The sequence below is a fragment of the Cupressus sempervirens genome, chromosome 10, assembly GCF_028749045.1.
Source record: "Cupressus sempervirens isolate cs-2001-9-10 chromosome 10, ASM2874904v1, whole genome shotgun sequence".
NCBI classification, from domain to species: domain Eukaryota; kingdom Viridiplantae; phylum Streptophyta; class Pinopsida; order Cupressales; family Cupressaceae; genus Cupressus; species Cupressus sempervirens.
The window spans coordinates 727709283-727733642 of NC_143127.1; the positions used below are offsets into that span (position 1 = coordinate 727709283).

The 24360-nt window shown below is 33.9% G+C and overlaps 1 long non-coding RNA gene across 2 annotated transcripts in view; it reads right to left on the minus strand.

The window, feature by feature from the left end:
- Positions 1-16495: 16495 nt before the first annotated feature.
- Positions 16496-24360, minus strand: part of LOC149535892 (uncharacterized) — a 20464-nt gene continuing 12599 nt past the window's right edge. Inside the window, exon 2 of one of the 2 annotated variants that reach the window (XR_016356885.1) lies at positions 16496-16804. This is a non-coding gene — a long non-coding RNA (uncharacterized LOC149535892). Of the gene's footprint in view, positions 16827-24360 lie in introns of both variants that reach the window. The other variant, XR_016356884.1, reaches the window with a different exon arrangement.

The window sequence follows — 24360 nt, forward strand, 5'->3', positions numbered from 1 at the left end:
GAACAAAGAATAGTATTTGAAGTATAACTTGTTTAAATATGATGTTATTCTTGAGAGATATGATATATTGAAATGGTATATGCATGTTAATGATGATGTGTATAGCCTCAAACATTAGTATGGATAGTATGGAAAATAGATATTTAAGATCTATAGAACAACAAAATGAAAGGTAAAGGAATATTTTTGTTTACAAAATAATTACTTGACTAATTAGGGATGACAACCTAGATGTTTACTCTAAATTGGAAATTTTATTTTGGTCTTAGTTGACCTAGCAACAATTTTTGAAAATTCATTGTATTTATGCAAAGACATCTTGCAAAATTATGTGTAAGTGATTTGGAAGTGAATTGTGAAGCAATTTGCGATATGCGAAAGTTGTGAATGTGATCCAGGATTTTGAGAACTTTAAACTGGTATTGATTATTGGAGTGTTGGAGATACTTCAATTTTTGATGAAAATATCCCCCGGATCAAGCGTCCCCACTGAGAAGATTTCAGACCACCAAAAGTTTGATTACTTAGAAAGTAGGTGAGGGTATTTCTCCCTCACTTTACCTATCTCCATCCATCTTGATTTACTTGGATGCATTCCCTTCAATCCCACTCGGAGGTATTCAACTGGTCCTCTTCGTGAAGGTCTGACATTCCTATCAAAGATGACATCTTCTGGCAATTTTTTCATATACTCTAGTGAAAGATCATCAACTGATGGAACCTAAACAATTATGTCTTCATCCAAGATCATTGGAGGCTCATACAACTTCAGATTCTCAACATTGACAACTGAGTAAATTTGCATGTATGGAGGAAGATTAAGGTGGAAGGCATTAGTACCAATCTTTTCTAAGATTTCAAAAGGACCATACCTGATAGGCTTGAGCTTCCTTCCTTCAACTTGCATTCTTTCCTTACTGATATGTAACCAAATTCTATCACCAACTTGGAACTGATGATCAATGCGATGCTTATCATGGCAAGCCTTGTATTTTGCTTGGCTCTGCTTCAATTGTGCTTCTACTGCCTGATGGATTGCTTGGACCTTCTGGATGAACTTCGAAGCCCTTTCTGCATCATGGCATCCATCAATGATATTTTCCTTTCCAAAAGAAAAATCCATTGGTGTTTTTGGCAAATATCCAAAGCAAGTCTCAAAAGGAGACCTCTTTGTAGAAGAGTGTGCTACATGGTTGTAAGCATGTTGCACATAGTGAAGACTTTCATCCCACAACTTAGGATGCTTGCCGTAGTAACCTCTAAGTAGATGAACCACTGTCCTGTTGACTACCTCTGTCTGTTTGTCAGTCTATGGATGGAACGCTGTAATCTTCTTTAGCTTGGTATCCATGAGTCCCCACAAAGATGACCAAAATTCCCATAAGAATCAATAATCTCGATCTGATACAATGGAAGTGGGTAACCCAAAATGAACCCATACATTTTGAAAGTACATATGAGCAGTCAGTTCAGTAGTGACTTGCTTTTTACAAGGCATTAAAATACACATTTTACTGAACCGGTCAACTACTACATACAAATAATCATGACCCTTCCTAGACATAGGTAAACCCCCCACAAAGTCCATAGACACACTTTCCCATGGACGGGATGGTACAGGTAATGGTGTGTACAAACCAAATTTCCTATTACTTGGCTTACTAGTTGCACACATTACACATCCTTTTATATACTTGGTGACAATTTCCTACATATGAGGCCAGTAACAATATTTTTGCAATTGAGCTAATGTCCTGCAATCAAAGAGGTGTGTGCTTCATGATTACATGTCCTTGTTCATCTTTAGGAATGCATAGTTTGCCGAAGTGGTACAACAAATTATCTTGCACATAGTAATCTTTCTCTTCCACATGTTTACCTTGGATTAAAGCTACATAGATATCCTTAAAGTCCTCATCATTAGCATATTGTTCCTGAAAACTTTCATGAACCATAAAACTATTTTGAAGGATTATCAAAGCATTCTTAACAGGAGGCCTAGAGAGCATATCTGCTACTTTGTCGTGGGAACCCTTTTTATACTTAATTACCAAATGAAACTGTTGTAGAAAATCCATCCACCTAAAGTGCCTACTTTGTTGCAACTTAGATTGTGAGTGCAAATATTGAAGCGGTTGGTGATCAGTGTGGATTATAGTCTCCTTTCCCATTAAGTAGTGCTTCCATTTTTTAACACTCTGAACTAAAGCATAAAGTTCCTTATCATAAGTAGGATAGTTACTTACTACTCCTGAAAAAGTCTCAGAGTGGTAGCAGATTGGTTTACCTCCTTGCATGACTACAGCTCCCATGGAAAACCTGCTTGCATCTGTCTCAATCTCAAATGGTTGATGTAAATTTGGTAAAGCCAAAACTGGTGTAGTGCTCAACTTTTCCTTCAAAGTGTCGAAAGCCTTTTGTTGTGGACCTCCCCACTGAAAAGTTGCCTTGGTACTGGTCAATGTGTGCAATGGTGATGCAATATAAGAGAAGTTTGCAATGAACTTTCTCCAGTACTGAACTGCACCTAAAAAGCTCCCGACTTCTGTAATTGTACTTGGCTTAGGCCATTTTACAATACATTCAACCTTCGCAGGGTCTACTTTCAATTGACCATTTCCTACGACATAGCCTAAGTACACTAAGGATGTCTTTGCAAATTCACATTTTGACATCTTTACATAGAGTTTTTCTTTTCTCAATACATCAAGTACTTTTTTTACATGAATTACATGATCATCCCAAGACTTACTAAATACAAGAATATCGTCTAGATAGACAATGAAAAAATCATCAATAAAAGGATGAAAGACATCATTCATGACTCTCATGAATGTAGCCGGTGCATTACAAAGCCCAAATGGCATAACCAACCACTCATAAAGTCCATGTTTTGTCTTAAAAGCAGTTTTCCAAATATCACTTTCTGCAATTCTTATTTGATGATATCCGCTACGTAAGTCTAGCTTAGTGAAACAAATTGCATGTTTCAATTGATCAAGAAAATCATCAATTCTAGGAAGAGGGTACTTGTTCTTTACCATTATCTTGTTCAAAGCCCTATAGTCAATGCACAATCTCCAAGTCCCATCTTTCTTTGGAACCAACACAATAGGAGAACCACAAGGAGAAGTACTAGGATGAATAACTCCTTTTTCCACGAGCTTTTGAACTTGCTTCTTGATTTCCTCATTCTGCAAGACTGATAAGAGGTACATGCCAATATTAGGAAGTGGCGCTTTTGGCTGCAATTGAATCTCATGTTGTATCTCTCTCTTAGGAGGCAATCCTTTCAGTTCTTGAAACAAGTCATCGTACTTTGACCATTTCATCTTTATGTTTTGGATCACATCCCTTAAATGCCTCAGATGTTTCATCTTCTTTGGCTTTTACAATCATCAACACAAAATTCTTACTAGAGTTAACTAACCTTTTCATCTGACCAGCATTAATTAGTGCCAAATTAGTCTTAACCTTATGTGCTCATACAATGTATTCAATTTTATCTTTAAACAGATGATACTTATTTCCCCCCCCTATAGAAGATAGCTTGTCGATCATACAAATAAGGACTCCCAAGTACAAGACCACAAATATCTAGAGGGACTACATCAGCTTCTACCTCATCTACAAAGTTTGCAGTGATAGCAAATCTTAACTTAAATTTCTTGGTTACCTGTAATTGCGCATCATTGCAAACTCATCGAAGAGGATATGGCTTTGGATGAGGTGTTGTAGTCAGATTGAGCTTCTTAACAATTTGCTCAGATATCAAATTAACTTGAGAACCCATATCAAATAATGTATCAACCTTATTTTGCTTGATAACAACTCGAATGTGAAATAATTTATTCATTTTCTTATCATTCTTAGGAGAAGAATCTTCACTTGTACTTGCACTTATGCTAGAAGAACTGGTAGCTGATGAAAGAGAAATACCTTTTCCTTTACCTTGGATCCCGGTAGCAACGATCTTTGTTTCATCTCTAGAATCAAATCCAAGATCCTATTGAGCTACAACAGCAGTCTTTTGTTTTCCTTTATTTCCACCAAATCACTTCAGCCTCTTTTTAGGATGTAGCTTTCAGCACTTAGAATCATCATGCCCTTCTTTCTTGCAATGTGAGCATGTGGTTTTCTCACCCTCTTTCTTTACTGTAGCTGTCTTTTTACCCTTCCCTTTGCCTTTGGACTTTTCCTCAGACTTAGATGAATTTTTATTAGACTTATCAATGAAGGTGCCCTTACCTCTTGACTCTAAATGTGTTGCTTGGACACATACTTCATCCAAATTACAAGGATTCAGGACGAGAATAGAGTGCCTTAGGTAAGAATGAAGGCCACCTATATACTTGACTAAAGTCTCCTGGGTATACAATGGAACATTTAATGAAATAGCCCTTTTACAAAACTCATGGGTGTATTCCTAGACATTTTGACCTTTCCCTTGCCTAAAATATTGCCAGCTCATCATTAACTGCTGCATATGGCCTAGGGGGTAGAGTTGCTTCTTTAAAGCACTAACAAATTCTGACCAAGACATATTTAACTTACCATGTTTTGAAGTTTCATGTTGGGTCCTACTCTCCCACCAAGTTAGAGCTACACCACCTAACCAAAGAGTGGCTAACTGAATTCTATCAACATCATCTACAAGGTTTTGGACTCTATAGTAGACCTCTACTTGCTGAATCCAGTCATCTAACTTCTCAACATTTAACTCCCCACAATATTTTGGCAAGTCAAATTTTACATCCAACTTAATTTGAGGCTTATGTCCACCCTTAAAAATATTAGAAGACTCAGAATGTGTAGAAGAAGGAGAAGAAGGAGGAGAAGGAGGAGAAGGAGAAGAGGGAGGAGATGGAGGCTCACGATCAGGATCACGATCAGCACCTTTCTTTTTTCCTTTGTCATCATGAGCTGCACACCTTCGCATCTTCTCTTCTCTTTCTTGTAATAAAACTTCTACCATTGTTTGCAAACTTTGGAGAGTCTTCTAGACATTTTGATCTTCTGAACCTTGTCCACCACCTTTATCTTCCATCTGAAATGGTGGATTAGCTCTTCGTTTTTTGATCTCAGGATTATATTCTTCAAGATCACCTTCGCCTTGATTCAACCTGGATCTTGTTAACATTCAAATCTGCAATACTAGTCCAACAAAGCTCTGATACCAAATTTGATCTGATTTCTAGGATCTAGGACTATTACAGATAATGTTAACCAATTACATAAAGTTAATTTTAAAGCTTTAATAAAGCAAAATTAACGTAATTGCACATAAGAAAACACAAGATGAGATGACAGAAAGAGAGATAGAGACACAACACATTTGATTTCAGAGTTCATCCGAGAAGGACTACATCTTCGGGTCCAGCTCCAATAGGGGGACCGATCCGATTAACTCCAATAAATCAATACAAATGATTTGTGACAATTCCCTTCAAGCACACGCAACAAAATTCCTCTATGTGTAGGAAAAATCACTAAGTCTCCAAATACATAAAATTTCTCTCACCATTTGCATAATTTCTCCCTTAATTTTCCTACCTCAAAAGGCCCCTAAACCCTCTTTTTATAAAAAAATATTTGCCTAAAATAGGGAAAAACAAAAAAAACTCTAATAATAGGCCTTCACAATAGTCCACCTTCGAAATCAGGCCTTAGTCATTTTAGGAATTTGTCATTATCCCCTTTTTAAGGGTTAGTTTCCAACAAATCTCCTTAATTAAGAAAGGAGGAATCGGCATTGCTTAAAGATAAATAAAAACGATGCATATTATAGGTAAAGCCACTTACGTGGCGTGATGGCAACAAAGTCTTTTATGATAATGGAGGTCAGTGGTTCCAACCCCACACCGACCTCTTGTCTTTTACTCCAATTACCACCGCGAGTAAAACCATAAATAGAACATTTCTTAATTACATTTCAAAAGCCGTTGGTGGTGTAATGGCCATCAGCCAGATTTTAGGGGCCAGTGGTCACGGGTTCATAACTTGGCACCGCGATTATTATTTTATTTTATTTTTAAAAATTATTATTATTATTATTATTTAAATTTTTTTTTTCCACCTCAAACTTCAATCGAACATATCTTTTGCATACGAGCTCCGTTTTTGATGAAACAAATGTCGCTGGAAAGCTCTTCACGAGATCTTCAATTTGAAATCCATTGTTGACCACTTTTGAGATGATTTTATTTTCACCTTTTGATGACCTTTGTACCTGGTTTGACCAAACTTTGATTGGCTATAACTTTTGTGTATGAACTCCTTTTTCATTCATTCGAATTGCATTGGATCCAAGATTTTGAGAACTTTAAACTGGTATTGATTATTGGAGTTTTGGAGATGCTTCAATTTTTGATGAAAATATCCCTTGGATCAAGTTCTAATGCCATGTTTGAAAAAATGAAGAGCACTGGCACCTTGGGTCTTGGAAAGAGGATTACCCTGAATGGAAAATAGGAGAGACCACCAAATATTCTATTAATTCAAGGAGAGGCCATTACAAAAGTCATCCCCACCCTAATGAAGCCAAGGATTGATAGCCTCCCAAGCTTTCTAGATTCTCTTAATAAAAAATGAGCCATGTATGACAATAGGTTCACACATGATGAGAAGGGTTTGAAAACCAATCCCCTTCCAAACAGGTCTGCTAACAGGGAAGCCAGAAGAATGCAATGGCGAACCAAAATCTTCCAAGCTTTGTCTCCAGTAATAGCTTGAATGATCCACTTGGCACAAAGAGCAAGGCCTTGTTTTTAGGTGGAAAGTAGACCAAGGCCACTAGATTTTTTTGGGAGGCAACAAAAATCCCAAGCAACTCTATGGAATCCATGATGATCAGAACTAGAAGCCCAGAGGAAATCTCTGAGTAGGCATTCCAGTTTAAGATAGGAAGCTTTGGAAGGAGCCCAGCAGGAAGAATAATAAACATGGGCGGTCGCTAGAATCTTAGAACAAATTTGGAATTTACTAACAAGAGAGAGCAGCTTGGTAATCCAGTAATCAAGCTTTTTTGCAATCTTAGCAAGGAAAGCATTCCAAATCTCTAGAGGTGAAGCCTGAAAGGCAAAAGGGATGCCAAGAAAGAAAAAAATTTCACCATGAGTGACCCATTTCCACTCAAAGTAGCTGAGCTAAGGTGGACCTGGTGAAAAAGAATGGCAATAGTAGAGCGTTTTATGCCATTGAATGGCAGAGCTAGAGGCTTGACAAAAAGTCTCCAGACAAGATAGTGCATTGTTGATGCTTTCCTCCTCTTCAAGAAGAGTAACGAAGGAATCATTAGAAAAATGACCATTGACAAGCTGGGATGTAGAATCAGGCAAGGAAATACCATGAACTAGTCCTGAGGAAATAGAATGAGCAAGCAAGTACCCAAACCCTTTAGTAAGAAGAACGTAAAGCATTGGAGCTAAAGGGAAACCTTGCCTGATGGAGCGAAAAGAGCCCAAAGGCCTTAGACTATGAATTATTAATGTTAATACAAGCATTAGCATCACCAAAAAGCATCTCCATGGATTGAATAAAGTTGGGACCAAATCCTAGAGCCTGGAGCATAGCTAGGATGAAGGGCGATTTAATGCGGTCATATGCTTTGGAAAAATCTATCTTCAGAAAGATAGCCTTCTGTTTGGACTTGCGAGCCCATTCCATCCCTTCCCAAATAGCAATACTGTTATCAAGAATGTATCTAGATTTGATGAAGCCAGTTTGCTCAGGCCGCACAATTAGAGGCAGCATGTGCCTAATTTTGAGAGAGTGTGTTTTGGCAATTATCTTATAAGCCACATTTAGAAGGGTGATGGGCCTCTAGTTGCATATATCCTCTGGATCACCAGCCTTAGGTATGAATTTAATATTTTCTTTATTTATAATGGCTCCTAAGCTTTTAGAATGATATGCTTCAAGAGAGACTTTGTGCAGATTAGGGCCAATTTTCTCCCAGAGGTGTTTGTAAAACTCATAGGAAAAGCCATCACACCCAAGGGATTTGTCATCTAGCATAGAAAAGGTGGCCTCTTTAAGATTGCTAAGGGAAAGAAGTTGCTCACAGAAAGCACACTAATCCCCCACAAGGTGGTTTGGCGTAACATAGATTCATTTTCAGAGAGCTTCTTCCTAGGAAACTGAAGTTCCCTACGAAACAAAGACGTTCTCATAATGATGAATGAATGCTTGCAGGATGTCGAGGAAACTAGATAGAACAGTCATGCCTTGTTTAAGTTTTTGAATCCCAACTTTGGTATGATAAGCACAGAGAGCATGAAAAAATTCCTTTGAGGCTTAGTAGCCAACCTCCAACCAGTGGAGACAGGCCTTGAGTTGAGCTCCATGGGCAACATAGTTGTCAGCAACTTGCTTCTCTTGTCAAATCTTTGCAAGTTGAACTTGCAGATTCACATCAAAGGGGTTGAGAGTGAGAGCCTCAGAAGCTTTTCTAAGGGCAAGGGTGTTGGTTGCATAAGCCCTTTTTTGGAATATGGTGACTTGATGCCCATAGATGTGCAGGAATCACATAGTTCTGGCAATGGCATCATTCCACCATTGAATCCATCACCTTTGAGAATGAGGATGTGGCTCCAAATTTCAGACACGTTGGATATGTGAGATGGTGGAAGCATGCATTAGGACTGACGTGTTGAGGAAAAACCGAGACTTAGCTACCTTGGAGATCGTTGTTTGCCAAGTAATGCCAAAATAAATGGGATAGTGGTTAGATAAAGTGACATCTGATAGGGGAATGATAGGAAAATCTCGATCCTTAGAAAAGGAGAAAAAAGATTGCATAGAGATCATTGCACAATCAAGATGTTTTAATATATGATCTGGGCCAGCTTGAAAGTTGGACCAAGTGTGCCAAACCCCACTACTCTAGTGGCGGTTAATGTTGGGATCAAATAGGCCCAACTTATTATGCATGTACTACCAGGCTACTCTTTCCCCAACTGTCCAACGAAAAGGTAGAATGCCTTCTTTGTCAGAGGCCACTTCTACCATATTGAAGTCCCCACACATGACCCAAGTAGCTAGAGGCAAATTGTCAGCTAGCCAGGCCCACAACTAGGCTCTTTCAGTAGCGTCATTGGAAGCATAAACATTAATGACTCCAAAAGAGTGATTGTTAATGGAAAGTAAAAGCCAAAAAATTCTATCCGAAGGGTCAGTACCATGTGAAATAATAGTAGAATGAAGGCGAGGTGACAAGAGAGTAAGTACACCACCTCGACTAGCATCATGTTGTGAGGAAAACATAATGACATCCTACCAAATGATGCAACATGCAGTAGAAAGCATGAAACTAGAGATCTTAACTTTTTGTAGACACAAAAAATCCAAATTACCTAGTCTATGACGGGTATCCCGGACATAGTACTTTCTGGTGAGGTCTGTAAGACCTTGAACATTCCATGAAAGGCAGTTCATGAGAACTCTTCCATGTCATCCTCATCCTCAAGAGAGGAGTAGCTATTTTGCAAGAAGGCAGAAGCCAGGTGAAATTCAAATGGGAAATCCTCTAAACTTACAACATGTTGCTTTATCTCTAGTACCTCTGCACATCCAGGAGGACTATGAGAATGTCGTGTTGCTAGTGGCACAATGGAAGAGACCACAAGAGGAGTGCGAGCCCTGACCAAGGTAGAAGCCCTAGTGGCTGCCTTGATCCCCTACGTGCTAGCAGGGTTTGAAACCTGCGAAACCCTCGGAGGAGGAACTGTCGAAGCTACTTGTGTCCCCACGCTAGTTGGTGTAGACCCTCCTATGGGAATAGGAGGAATAGTGGCAACCACTACATAAGATTGTTTGGGCAGTAAAGGGGTCAATGCAGCCTTTCCCTTGTGTCCAACAGTAACCCAATCTTCTTTCTTTCCCTTTGGCTTGTTTGACAAGCGCATCTTTAGGTGTGGTTTTTGCCTTGGAGATAACCAAGGGGTAATCTCAAATCTCGTGTTCCACCGACTTACACCTATAATAGGTGTTAGGAAGGTTCAAGTAAAGCACCTTCTGAGAGAAGGTCTGTGCCCCAATATGTATTTCTCACAAAGATCCTTGGAAAGATCAACTTCGATGCAAATGCGACGCTGAGGGTGAGCATTAAATAATTTCTCAGGCTCCTTGGTGACAACTTTGCCAAGGGTTTGGGCAATGGACTCAATGAAATGCAAACATGGCAAGGGTAAACCTGGGAACTCAACCCACACAGGAACCCTAAGCTTTTTATCTTCTGAGGCAATAAAGTCTCGGGACCATTTTTAAAAAAAAAGTAGAGAAGAATGGATAGACCAAGGGCCGTTAGTGAAAATCACCTCTACTTGTGATGGGTTGGTGAAGCAAAATAAAAAAAAAAACCTTTGGTAAAGTTTTGCATAGCATCAAGGCGGACCCCATGAGGAGTCCAGCTCTTGTTAACCCATTCTCTGAGCATAGCTTCAGGAGGAGTCCAACCCACAAAATACCCTATCAAGGTGTGGTGCTCTAACTAGTCACATGCAACATCAAATTCTTGTAAAGGAAGGATAATATTAGGATTACCTCATGAAAGACCTTCGAGACAAACTTGTGCGGGTGTTTGTTCGAAGGTGGTGCCATGGCAGTCTGAAGTAGCAGCGTGCACACCAAAAACAACTGGGTCACCGTTGGCCGGAGCCATGATAAAAAAAGAAACAAAATTGAGTTTGCAAGGATGAATAACAATTGATTTAAATGAGACTTTTTCATTTTTTTTGGTTATATTGATTGTTAATTTTTAATATACATTGATAGACGCAAAGTATCCTATAGAAGTGAATGAATCCATATACATAGTTTTCTAAACAGAAAATGAATAGCTCACTATAGATTAGATCACAACATATTATTATGAGAATCATTTAAATAATATTAGTAAATAATTAAAATGTGCATTTATGCATCCCTGCCTTTAAGCCCGAGTCTTGTGTTTTTACAAAACTTTTATGCATTAATTTGTTTTCTGGAAGCAGTGTAATAGTAATATTTTTATTAAGTTGAATATTTTCGCAAGTAACTCTCATTTTTCAATTGGCCATTTGGATTTGTTGCTGTAGATTTTTTATTTTCAGTGGAAAAAAAATCCATAAATTTGAGTTCTCTTTATTTCACATCACATGCATGCTGAGATTACAAGGTAGTGTTTCTAGAGACCACGTGCTGTTCAATTGGCAAATTTGAGTGATTCATTTTGTGAAAGAGGATTGGCTATAATAATTTCGACTCTACTGAGGTGCAAACCATAGATTCAGGAAGATAGCAAGAACATTTGATCCAAAACCAATGAGCTACTTGTGAAGCTATAGCTCTATTTCTTAATAGATTGACCACTGTGAAACCCAAACCGATTGGCTATTTCCAAGGGAAAAACCATCATGGAGATGGACAAACATTGGCAGTCCTCCTACGGTTTTAGGATTACTCTTCAATGCCACCCAAATGCTACATAATTCCAGGTGAATGGTAATGATAGTCTGTACCACACCCTAAATTCAAGATCTACTCTTTCTATGATTATCTGAGTTGTGACAAATAATTTCACCTAAGATATTTTATTTTTTACTTTTCTCTCACCTAATTTGACAAAAATAATTTAACCTAAGCATAAAAGAGTAGTTCTGCTTTAAGCTTTCAAGCTACATACAAATCAAATAGTAGTATTGGCAAAGAAGCAGACGTGTGCCGCTTTTACAATATTTAAATGTAAACCTGTAACTGCACTTGACGCAGAGGTTGATTCAGAACCTACATATATATGGACTGTAATTTATGCTCCCGAGCCTTGTCAGGTGGGGTGGAAGAATAAGGATATCTCATTCTCCTAGAGGATGATTAGGGCAAATAGAATCTATGTAATATTCTACATGATTCAAAAAACTGCTTTTACAACTCAAAAAAATTATTGTCATATTTTATTATTTTATAAACAAGCATACTTTAAAAAAATTAATTCAATTTTTTTAAAAAAATAAGTCAAGAAAAATCTATGAATAAACTCTTGTATTTGTTTTATATATACTATCTCTTAATACTAACTCATAGAAATCTTAAATCTAAAAAAAACATAAAAATCTTAAATTTTAAAATTCGTCTTAAATTGTATAAAAATTATATTGAAAAAAATCAAAGTAAAAAAAATTATAGTAAAAAAATCATAGTAATAAAATAAACAATGGTAATAAATGTTTTGAATTTATTTTAATTTTATCTAATTTATAGCATAAGCATAAGAAGATTGTAAACCATATTTTGTAAAGTGGAACAAATACTAGTTGTAAATTAAAAAAATGAAAAGTGCTTACATTGAAGATTGCTAGTACTGTACAAAGCCTTCCAACTTAATAAGTAGAACTCTTGTTATAATTTATTTTTACTTAAGAGTTATATGAAAAATAATTAGTCATTAGATATGTTGTTTAAATTGTTTAATAATAAAAATGCATGATTACAAGAGGAAGATTCCCTAATTAAACATGTTTCAATGAGTGTTCACTGCTTGCTCATCTAACACCACAATTATTATTATTATTATTTTAAATGTAAAAGCTAATAACTAGAAACACGCATGCCTCAATAGAAACTCACTTGGAGGTGAAGTTGAAGTAGTCCACACAAGGTTTGACCTAAATGTATTGTCCAATATAGACCCCACCTCCCTTCACCTCAGTTTATGGTTTATGCAGTTTGCTTAGCCCAATGTTATTGTAAGAGTTTGTCAATCGTTGTGTGCTCGTAGAATTGAATTGTATATCACAATTTTTTATGTATTTAACACTTCTATTTATATATATAGGATATGGGCACTTACTTGCTAGTTTCTCTCATAGGCTTTGTTAGTTCCTCTCGTACACTTTGGAACTATAGGTATTGAGCATTTCTTAACAAGTGATTAATGTATGTACTTTCATCCAATTAAAATTGGCTAAAATATTTTGGGATATAAGCTCTTTTTGCGAATGCATAGAAATTCTTGAAAACTAATATGCTAAAGTTGATGTACAAAATACATTTAGATAGAAATTTGACTAAACTTATATTATTTTTTCAAAAAAAAAAAATTAAAATAACTATTATATATTAGATTAAATATGTATACTATTAGAACTATTATATAATAATAGAAATCAATAACATAAATAATTTATAAATCCTTAATTGATTTTTACTTTCATTTTTAAAATTTTATTCATATTAATTCTAATTTTTATTAGAGTATAATTTATTTAGATATTATATTAATTATAATATTAAGTACTTGCAAATATAAATATTTATTAAAAATGTTCAAGATAAAACACAAAATATTTAGATATTCATCATATATTACATCAATATATTTATATTATATTTTCCCTTTTATATAGCTATTAAATAATACACATTTTATGATATTAAAGATATATATATATATATATATATATATATATATATATATATATATATATATATATATATATATATATATATATATATATATATATATATATATATATATATATATATATATATATATATATCATTTTTAATTATAATTTCATATCAAGTGAGCAAAGAGAGTTTTATACAGAATGTCCAATTGTCAGCACTAGCTAACCAACCAAAAAAGATAACAAAACTTAGCCCTTGAGCTGATGTGGAGAGTTTAAAGGACTAGTGTGCTCCTTATACAATAGAACATAAGGATTACTCTTTCTCCTCTTCACTTGACTTTGAGGTAGTAAACCTCACATGAGAAGGGATAAATAGCATTGATGGATCCTTTCTTTCCTTTGCTTGTATCCTCTAGTTACCTTCCCTTCAGATCTTCTACATGAGATACATAAAAAGAACATTGAAGTTGTCTTCCAGAGTGCTTCTTTCTTTCTCCTTCTTTGTAGTAAACCCATACTAGAGATTGTTCTTAGTCAATAGTCCTTTACTTCCAGCATGAATTTTTGGAATTGTTCCTCCTTATGTTTGAAGATGGCTATTAATTGCACAACAATGTCAGCCCTTATGACTCTCCTCAGAGTCTCAATAAAAATTCTTTCTTTACCTTAAAATATTATATTATTGTCAATTTCCATAAACACTGGAGTATAAATGAAGAGAGAATAGACTAGAACACATTCAGATTATTGTAGCTGCAACATATTTTACCATATATAATGTTCTCAACATTAAAATTGGTATCAAATACAAAATCAAACATATGCCATATATCTAGGGCAAAAGGGCATTGGAAGAATACATGAGAAACGGATTCAAAATGACCATAATTAGCACAAATATTAGGTTCCACTTCTGGCTTAGTTAAGGGACACTTATGCAAAAATAATCTCTAGAGAAAGAAAGCAATTTTAGGCTCAATAGGCCTAGCCCAAAGATGGATAAGGGTTTGTTCCTAGTCATTATGGGAAAAGAAGAGATTCCATCTAGATTAAGATGATCAAGGATAGAAGTGTTGGAGGTAAGGATGCAATAGACATATTTGGACTTAACAAGGTGTAAGGGAGAGGAGTTAGGCCAATTCAACTAGAATGAGTAGGAATCGGTAGAGAAAAAAACCCTTTTGACCCCTAAAGCATTGAGACAATTTATAATCAGAGTAATTTTTCATTTGGGATTCATGTAGGGAGTTTATGGACTTAAGTTATATCCAATCTATAAGATTACCATTGCACAAAATGTCTTTAAAGTTCTTTATACCATCTTTGGCCCATTTTTTATTGAGCAACCTTGTACTAGGGCTAGAGGTTTAGTATTTCTTTTTAGGTTCCACCAAATAGAACTATTTCCACCCTAGATGTTACCATCCTCTTTTCTCATAATAGTACCCAGCACGGGTCTCACTTTAGCCTAGCTTTTCTAGATTTCTTTGAAAACATTGGACCCCCGACCTGCTGTTTTACATTCCAAAACTAGAATATCTAATACATTTAGAATATTTTGTTACTTTTCTCCACATAGATAACCTCTATTAAAATTATGTCTGATATGAATTTTCCAAGGTTAATCCCCTTCTATATCTTTAGGAATCCATTTCACAGCTAAAGCTATGCCTTGAGCTCTCAAGTCTTTTAGTCCAAGACCACCTAATTCCTTACTTTTTGTACACTAGTCCCACCTGACAGCATGAGTGTACCCTTCCCATCAAACCAGCAAAAGTCTAAGATTATTTTTTGTAGAAATTCAAAATTGATTAAAATTAAAGAGCTATGCTCATGAGAAGTAAATAGTAAAGTTGGAGAGAATATTCTAACATACCTCCACTCTTCCTACTAAGGATAGAAACATAGTATTCCATTTGTGAAGTTTTCCACTGATTTTCTCTCTTCCCTAATTCCATATGTCATTAATACTAGGGTTGATGGAAAGGGAAATTCTAAGGTATTTCACTACCTAGTTAGGGCCTCCCCAACTTATATCATATTTTTTGCACCATGAAGGAGGATTAGGGTCCCAACCTAGAAGGATGGACTTAGAAACTGATAATTTTCTTCTAGAAGATATATAAAATATATCCAACTTAATCATCATGTGTTTCATATTAGCCTCATAACATTTGAATCAAATTTTTGTCTCATTTAGAAATTGGATATTTGAAATCTCATTCCCATTTGTTAAGAGAGTGCATTAAACCTTAAGAGATAGAGAATTATCCCTTAGTAAGTAGTCTAAGTCTTTTGTAGCTATTAGAAAGAGTACTGGGAAAAGGAGGAATCCCTACCTAATGGACCTTCAAAGTTCAAAGCATTCTGATCTCATACCATTCACCTCTATTAACACATTAGAATCAAGAGAATTTTCACATATGCATATATGTTTCAGAAAAGCCTAATGCTTTCACCATCATGAAAATTAATCTCCACTCATCATAGGCTTTCTCATAATTTATTAGTAACATCCTAGGTATGTGTAGGATCATGATCAACCAAACTATAGCATTAAGTGGCAATGAAAAATCAAAAAATTAGGGTTATGTCAACTTGACACATAATTTTCAACTTTTTATGAACTTTCTTTCAAAAAGTTGAGAAAAAAGAATCTTTAGGAAATTGAATTTAGGTTCTAGGCTACTAGGTCTTATCTAAAAAAAGTTAAAATTGATTGGTAAATAATTTTAAATTTAACGCAATAGTACAAAATGCTATGATAAAAATAAGAAGTAGACATATGTTTGACCACCTTAATCAAAATCAAATGATAATATTTTTAAATAACATTTGTAACACCCTGCCAAGTGACCCAAAAGAAATGACCTAAAGTTTTACTAAGTTTGCCAATAGTTTTTTTTGAAGTAAGAAAGTATAACATGCACATCAAACACATAGTAGTGGAATCAATAACATACAACCAACTAAAAGAATACATAATAGGTTACATTCCTTAAGGATCCATGACGTTGAATTACATTTAAAACTACTCTAACACTAAGTCTATCACTACCACATCCACATGAAAGAATAATCAAAAAGTCCAAAGTCCATAATACACATTTGTTTCAAATGCCACTTGGAAAATTAATTTAGAATGCTCAATCATTCGATGTACATGTCACACAGTATGAAAGGCTAAAAGAATATACATATGTAAAAATAGAATTACATCAACCCCTTCAGATCCATGATACAAAGTACAATAAAAATAATAAAACCAATAACTTACATGATACATCCATCCATCATAAAAGATATAACATACAAGATGAAATACAACTATCCAACATAAAATACAACTAACCAAGTGCGCGGTTCCTCCCAACCATCAATAACATCATTAGACCATCGTGGGCCCTAGCCATCCCCTGTGCGTAACATCCCAAGTCACTGATAAGATTGTCAGTACTATAGTAATAGGGATGTCACTCCTAAAAAATACTACAACATATGCATAAAGAAATCTAACATGATAATCATCAATATAAGTAAATGCATCAATAAATAACATCATTTGAACATGATAAACAAACATCACAAGAAGCTCCAACCAAAATGACTACAGATAGATCTCAATGGTAAGAGTGAAAAAGCACTACCACTCGACCACATGGAATCTAAATGGCCCACTCCCACCATGTTGAGGAGATAGTCTCAAGTCCCAAATAAGATATCAAATCACATATCACAAGTACTCTCAAAGTCCAAAAAATCTAAAAAGCATTCTAACTCAAGGGTTCCAACATAGATTGACATCTAGACCCAGAGGCACACAAGACACATAGGAAATCTACTATGTAAGTAGGCAAGTGTCATCACATGAATCATGTAGGATTTATCCTAGCAGTTAGCTTAGGTCTCTAGGGTCCCTAGTGATCACTATGTAGCCACTAGTATCCTCACATACTGACGAGGCATACTACAGAATGAAAGGTTGTAACCAAGAATTCTCTCTACTCCCATCCTAGTCTATACTAGCACTTGAGGCATGGGTGAGAACATACAATTAATCTTATTAGGTTCATTTAAGTTAGTATTTAGTGTAATGTTATCACTTATTAAAACAACTTACAATGGGTTCCCCTAGCAGCCACTTAGGGTTCTGTCCCCCATTGCAAGCCACTTCCTGACACTACATATAGATAACCTACCCTAGGCTCAATGAAAGCACAAATCAATAATCACATAAGATCACCTCAGTCTTGTACAAGCAACTAGAAAGCATCATAAGTATAATCCACAATAATCACATTAGTTCTCCATGAGCAACTAAAAAGCACCAAAAGATAATCATAATGACCACAACAATTCTCAATGAGCAACTAGAAGACATCAAATAATAGATCACAATATACATTGGTTCTCAATGAGAAACTAGAAATTATCCCAAAGTAAATCACAATATCCATTGGTTCTCAATGAGCAACCAGAACGCATCCCAAAATAATACTGATCGAAGACTCCAACATGGTCAAGTGAAACATGTTCACAACATGACATCATCATAAACAAATCATGCAAAATATCTCAGTCCTCTCAAAGTGACTAGAAGGAAAATCAAATATAACTAATTGATGACTCAAAAATGGTTAAGTCAGGTATCTCATATACGTACACCTTAGCTTCACACAAGAAGGTGGGAAAACATTAACAATCAATAAACCACACACATCATAGAGCATGCTATCGCATTACCATGGTTGGGTTAAAAAGATTGAGATCAAATCAACATGACAACACAATCACATAACCCTTGAGCCTTTGGCAAACGTCCTAAACTGGTCAACACTCTAGGACCACCCAAACCCAAAACATAAATAGTACATAGAAAACATCATAGTTTCATAGTTGATTTGATTTCAAAACACATAGTTTTAGTTTTGCAGTAAAGTTTAAATTCCAATTTCATATATGTTCAAGTAATAAGTTGTCACATTTAACCCTTACAATTAACCCATTCTTATCTTTAGATAATTTGTTCAATTACCCCTAATCAACTTTTAAGACATCTTCCTAAAAAAATCTAAGGGTACCTTATTTATTTAAATTATTAAAAATAATGCTTGTTGATTTTCCAAGAAAATAATCTACAATTCTATTAAGATCAATATTATAATAATTTTAATAAATTTAAAACTTAAAGCAACAATTACCCTTATTAATTAATCCTAACTAAATCACGTTTTAATTACATTAATTAATAAAGTATATAATTCACACCTAGATTCTAAAACATTTTAATAATAACTTAATTGTCAATATTAATTAACTATTATTAAATCTCATAATAATTGTTTATTTTAAAATAATTTACATTAAATTATCATAAAACAATTATTAATTTATTAATAAAAGAATTATTAATAATAATTTATTCACATTTCATATTTAAAACTTATTAATATTTAAACTATGAATTAAATCTTTTTAAATAAATAACATTTACTAATTAGTTAATTAATTACACAATTAATAATAAATTTATTAATTAAACTTTATTAATAATTAATAAATTATTATTAAAAAAAGTTTAATTAAATTAAATTAATATAAAATATATATTAAAAAAATTAAATATACAAGCGTATGTTTAAAAAGCCCACTGGCTTTTTGTATGGCAGTGCGGCTGTAGACAAACTACTACTGGGTGAAACAGCTATTTGTGCAAGCTAGCATTAATATAGCCATGGGAGGGAGAAAGGGGGGTGGGGGGCTGGTGGCCCACACCTACCCTAAATTATATTTAAAAAATTAAAATTAAAATTTTATTTTATATATATATATATATAAAATAAAATTTTAATTTTAATTTTTTAAATATAATTTAGGGTAGGTGTGGGCCACCAGCCCCCCACCCCCCTTTCTCCCTCCCATATATATATATATATATATATATATATATATATATATATATATATATATATATATATATATTGAAACCCCTCCCAAACTTTTAAATATATTTATTTTTAATTTAAATTTTATTAATTGTAATAAAATTGATATCAATCAATATTTTTATTTTTATTATATTTTTTTAATAAAAATTTCAACCCAAATGTGATAGATGATCTACGACCAACTGGTTGAATTTTTCCAACTAAAATTATTTCATTTAACCCAAAACCTTTCCTATTCAATTTCCAAAAAGCCAATAATTTTTCAATATTAATTTATTTTTCTTTCAAACCCTCGCCAATTGAAAACTAATTTCTTTCAATTGAACATTGAGGTTCTCTAAATAGTTTTTCAATCCAAATTTACAGATGAAATTGAATAACAAAGATTCAGAACAAAGGGTGGCAAGATTCATACATAAAATTTGAGAAGTGAATTTCTACAAGCACAAAGTAGATAGAATATATTAAATTACATAATTAATTTAGTGGTCAAAACACAAGACCCTACCTGAGCCTGATGTGAATACGCAACCACTCGAAAATTGAAGAGAAATCAATTCTATCCAAAAATCTATCTCTTTGAAACTTTCCCAGAAATTCCTTTCCAAAATTTGCTTCCAATTTTGCTTCCAAAATTTGCATCCAAATTTGTCTTTTTCGCAAATGAACCTTTCCATTGGTGATAAGGAATCCTCTCCTTAAATCAGGGCACCGATGATGCATTCACCCGGGAGAACTCCTTGTTCACATTCCTTAACTCAATATTAAATTTTATTAATCTTTTTTTTAAATCTTGCATTAATCTTTTTTTAATGCACGTTAAAAGAATGATTAAAATAACTTTATTTAATTTTCACTTGACTTCGCTTTCAATTAATTTTATTAACTTTTAAACCTCATGCATAAATCATGCGATCTTAAAACATTTTAATAATTTAATATTTTTTCACTTTTTAATTTATTTTCGAAACTTAATTTGATAAAATATTTATTAACTCAAATAATAATAATATTTAGCATTTATTTAAAAATCAACTCTGAATATATTATTATTAAATTAAATAAATATTATCATGTTTTAAGTTTATACTTATAAATTTATCTTTAAATTTAATTATTTTTATTTAATTGATTTTTTAATTAATTAAATATAATCAAATATTAAAATATCACTATAATTTTCCATTAGATTAAATCATTAATTTAATCTTTTAGTTAGACTTAATTAATAGAAAATCTACCAAAGACTCATTACGAAAACCCATCATAGAAAAACACATACAAAATCAAACTAAAGAGTTATAATCACAAATTAACATCATCCAATGAATTCGGAGGGTACTCGACTCATATACTTGTCAATTAGGACAAATGGCTTAAAGGTTTATGATTTGGACATAAGAATCTATCTCCCCTCTCTTACCATTGAGATAATGTGGTAGGGTATGCTCATCCTGGCACTTCAGGGAAGTCGATACTCGATACCTGCAACCTACATAAATCCATGCAAGTACAAACATAATATATACTAAGCTAAATAGGCAATGGCAGGAAGTGGTGCATCATGTAGATCCCAACTAACAGATGACTACAAATCCCTTCCTTAATCACATCAGAAATGCCATACATAAAGAAAACAACACACACACCATACACATGTAGTATGTCGTAAGTATCCATAAGAAAACACATATGATAATACATCTAACTAAACATCATCAATAACTTAACAGCATTGTAATAATCATCATGCACACATGAAGTATAGAGTACCAAGTAATCTCATCATATATCATCTGAGTCTGAAACAATATCTTATAATCTAAAAGTAATGCTAATAAACAACAAACATGAAATTGGCCTAAAAGAGTTCAGCAATTATAATAGAAATGTGAACTAGGGGTAGGCACTACAACATTCTAGATATAAGAAGTAATCTCATGCCTAGATGTGACACATATTTTTGGCTATTTTTATTCTAAATAATAATTGATTATGAATTTTCTACTATAATAATTTTGGAATTAATCATGTCTAGCCACCTTAACTAATTCAATTCATTGTAAAATTTAATATTTCTTTTTTCCCCCTATAGTAGAACAAGCATAGAATGTGAGGCATCTTTTTGATTTGAAAAATGTTGTACAATTTGAAAGTTATAGTTGTTTTTCAATCAGTGTGTCAATCAAAACTTTATACATTACTCGATTAGAAAATAAGTAATAATTACTTATTCAACTCATAATTTGATAGGAATTACATTTATGGAGAACACTTTTAAGAAACCCTTTTTGTTTCGTCAAATTTGGGTGGAAAAATGTCATTAGATACATGTTTGAAGTAAAAAACACACAAGAACAAGCCAAAAACACATTTTTGTGAATTTTTTGAAGATGACCATGTAATGTTGGTATTCAAATATAGATTAGGCCCTATAAAGGTATTAAGATTTTAGTTTGGTATCAAGATGGATGGGAAAAAAGTTGGAATAGATTTTGAAATACTTTGACGTATTTCAAAACTACATATTTTTTAAATCACCACTTGTTGGCACACAATAATCCTACAAAAACCCTCTTGATTTCTTGTCCTAAATATATTGTTAGTTTGTGGTGACTGATCAAGGAAGTATTGTATTTATTTTGTTTGGGAAGCAGTGAGTTGGGTTTCTATGTTACAAAAGGTTAATGCTTTGTCCACTATAGAGGTAGAGTATGTTGCTGCTATAAAGGTAGCCAAGGAGATGATATGGCTTTAGTTATTCGTAGAATAATTGGGACACCCTCAGAAGGATAATTATTTACTTATAGATAGTTAGAGTATCATTAATCTTGAAAAGATTTAGCTCTACATTCAAAAACAAAACACATACAGTTCTGGTATTATTTCACTTGGTCAGTTTTGAATGATGAATAGTTAAAGTTAGACAAGATACATCTAGATGAAAATCTAGTAGATATATTTACAAAGGTAGAGACAAGGGAGAAGTTGAACTTCTCTTTAGCTTAGGTTGGTCTTTTAGACTGAACAATCATAAAAACCCAGCAAAGTCTAGGGTGGTTTGATGCAATGGGATCCCAATGTGGTAGTGGTATTGCTATAGGATTAGTCTCCAAGTGCGAGATTATTGTTTGGTGTGGAGTTTGATTAGTCCCCAAGTGGAAGATTGTTAGTTTCTAGTGACTACTCAAGGAAGTACTATACATACTTCATAAATTCTTTGGGGTTCAGGGCATCGGCCCAATTTTTTATTTGCTATTATTTATTCACCAATTTATGGCCAACATGTTGTAACTAAATTTAACCCTAAAGTGACAAAAATACTTGTATAAAAGGGCTTAGGATTAGGGATTTTCATAATGTGTGATGTGAAAGTTGTTTCTTGTGGTGGTATTGAGCTTTAAAGGATTATAAATTATAATCAGGTTGTAGTCACTATATCATAATAATATTGCACTCATTGTTTGGTGGACATAACCTAAGGATTGGGTGAACCACATTAAATCTTGGTGTCTCATGTTCTCTTCTGTGCAATCTATTATTTTTCTGGTATTGTTTATATTTGCATGTAATTTTTATTTATGTCTAAGATTAATCCTAACATATCTGGCCCAATTGATATTTTTCTAGTAGGTGAGGAGATTTTACAATATATAAGTACCATTGATAGAACATATATGTGTCATTCTTATAAGTTTAGGAAGGATAAAGACTAATCTAGAGCCCAATATCTTAACCAAGACTTTATAAGTTACATTTAGGAGTGTGATGGGTCTCTAGTTTTAAATTAGGCTTTAATCACCTCTTTTATAAATAAGCTTAACGAGGCTTGAATTAATGATTGATCCCATAGAGGCCTCCTAAAGTGAAAATAGGTTCAGTTCTAATAAGACGGGGCTAATCCTGTCTTTATTGACTTTGAAAAAAATCAACTGTAATTCCATCCAGTCAAGGAGCTTTCTCTTTACTCATGTTGGAGATGACATATTTAAAAATTTTAAGAGAGATAAGCACATTTAGTAATGTTGAGTTTCTTTTTGATAATTTCTTAGGGATAATATATTTAATCTTGCTCCTAGAATTATCCATGTCCACCCCTTTATCTTCTAAGGAGAATAAATTCTTATAGAATTGGGTGAAAGCACCAAGGATACCTTTTTCATATGTGTAGTTGGAACCATTCTCCCACACACAATCAATCTCGTCTTTAGCTTCCTTAACTTTCACTACTTTAATAAAAAACTTAGAGCCTATGTCCCTCATGTCCAACTAGTTGGCCCTAGACTAAATTATGCCCCCTAAATCTTTTTGGTTTTCATCTTCCTCAACTCATGCTTAATCTTGGTAACCATCTCAAGATATTGGGACTAATAAAGCTAATCTTGGAGAGAGGCTTCAACTGCATATAGAGAGTTAACCATGGAGAGTTCCAAAGCTTTAGCATCCTTGGTTTTTTCTCCCCCATAGTCTTGAATAATATTTGCCAGGTTTTGACAGTCTGATTCCACCTTATGATGGAGTTTTCATGCCTAAAGATGGTATAATAACACCATTGTATAATTTTAGATGCTGCAAGGACATCTTGATCATTCAGTAAGAAAGATTTAAGAGAAAAGGACTACAAATTATTACTGATCGAGACGAGGGGTTTGATTTTGAGAGTTTTGATTAAAAGAAGATGATGGTCAGAGAGTAAGGTAGAACATGGATAGGATTGCTATTAGAAGGTTTGAAGAATATGAATAGTTTTTTATCATAATAAACTCTGTCAAGTCTAGAACATATTATATTATCCCCTTTTTGAAATTTTGACAAAGTCTACTAGATTCCTAACAATTGATGTTTCAATTTGGTGAGGGACCAATGAGATTGAGCTTGCTCAACATTCTAGACCAGTAGAAGTGTTCATTTCCTTTCCATTCAAACATTAAGCTTCCACATTTATCTTAAGGTATACCTCAATTATGTTAAAGTCTCCTCCTGCTAATCAAGGGATATTGGATAAATTGGCAAGCCACTGCCAT